The sequence below is a fragment of the Malania oleifera genome, chromosome 4 (assembly GCF_029873635.1).
Source record: "Malania oleifera isolate guangnan ecotype guangnan chromosome 4, ASM2987363v1, whole genome shotgun sequence".
Taxonomy (NCBI): domain Eukaryota; kingdom Viridiplantae; phylum Streptophyta; class Magnoliopsida; order Santalales; family Ximeniaceae; genus Malania; species Malania oleifera.
In genome coordinates, this window is record NC_080420.1 from 67,621,352 (window position 1) to 67,622,330 (window position 979).

At 40.9% G+C, this 979-nt stretch overlaps 1 non-coding gene across 1 annotated transcript; it reads left to right on the top strand.

Annotated features, from left to right (window-relative positions):
- Nucleotides 1-245: 245 nt before the first annotated feature.
- On the top strand, nucleotides 246-351 carry LOC131154690 (small nucleolar RNA R71). The gene has a single exon (XR_009136606.1). It is a non-coding gene; the product is annotated as a small nucleolar RNA R71 (small nucleolar RNA).
- The last annotated feature ends 628 nt before the right edge of the window (nucleotides 352-979 follow it).

Consider the following 979-nt stretch of genomic DNA (forward strand, 5'->3'; position numbering starts at 1 on the left):
AAGGTAAGGCCTAGGTCATGGTTTGTAGCCAACTCATAAACTCCCTTAAACTTAGAAGTGGATGGGTTGGGGGTCTACGAGTAGCAGCCATATGTTGTTGAGAATTCTCAACTAGGTTCTTGAAGAGAACCCATGCCTCATTCTTGTGCTTAGTGAAAAAAGTATCTCCGAACGAGGCATCAACCATGGACCTATCTCTCTCGGTTAACCTTTTGTAAAAGGTTTGTACTAATTGCCACTTGGGGACCTAATAATGTGGACAGTTACAAAGTAGGTCTCTGAAACGCTCCCAAGTCTTAAAGAAAAGTTCCCCATCCATCTGTGTGAAACTTGTGATTGCCCTTTGCAGGTGGTTAATTTTCCCAATTGGGAAGTACTTTTTCAAGAATTCATACTGTTTAGTGGCCCATTTGGTCACCGAGTTCAGCTCAAAGGACGTTAGTCAGTATTTGGCCTTATCCTTCTGAGAGAATTGAAAGAGCCTAAGGTGAAGGACTTCAACACTGAAATTAGGTATACAAATGGTGGAGCAAATTTCCAAGGACTCATCCAGATGCTAATAAGGATTTTTAGTGGAGTTTCCATTAAAGGTGGGCAGCATCGAGATGATCAAAGTCTTAATCTAGTATTATTCCGCTTGAACATCCAAGAACTGGATGCAAGGCGACAAGGTGTATACATTAGGCACAAAGTAGTCTCAAAGAGGCCGAAGGGGTTGCTCTCCTACCACAGGTAGGTAAGGAGTTTAGGGTTCTGGGATTTGTTCAGTGGGAACCAATAGGTTATTTTTTACAGTGGCTTTCAGTTCAGATGACTTAGCTTTCTTTGAATTAGATATAGGTTTCCTAAGGGACCTACGAAATTATTAAATCTCAGGATCTATGTGAGTTATCTCCGGTTCCAAAGAGCGCAAAACAAACATACACACTTTCAAGCACAAAGATTTAGACTTCAATATGTAACCACGAAAATAAAAAGA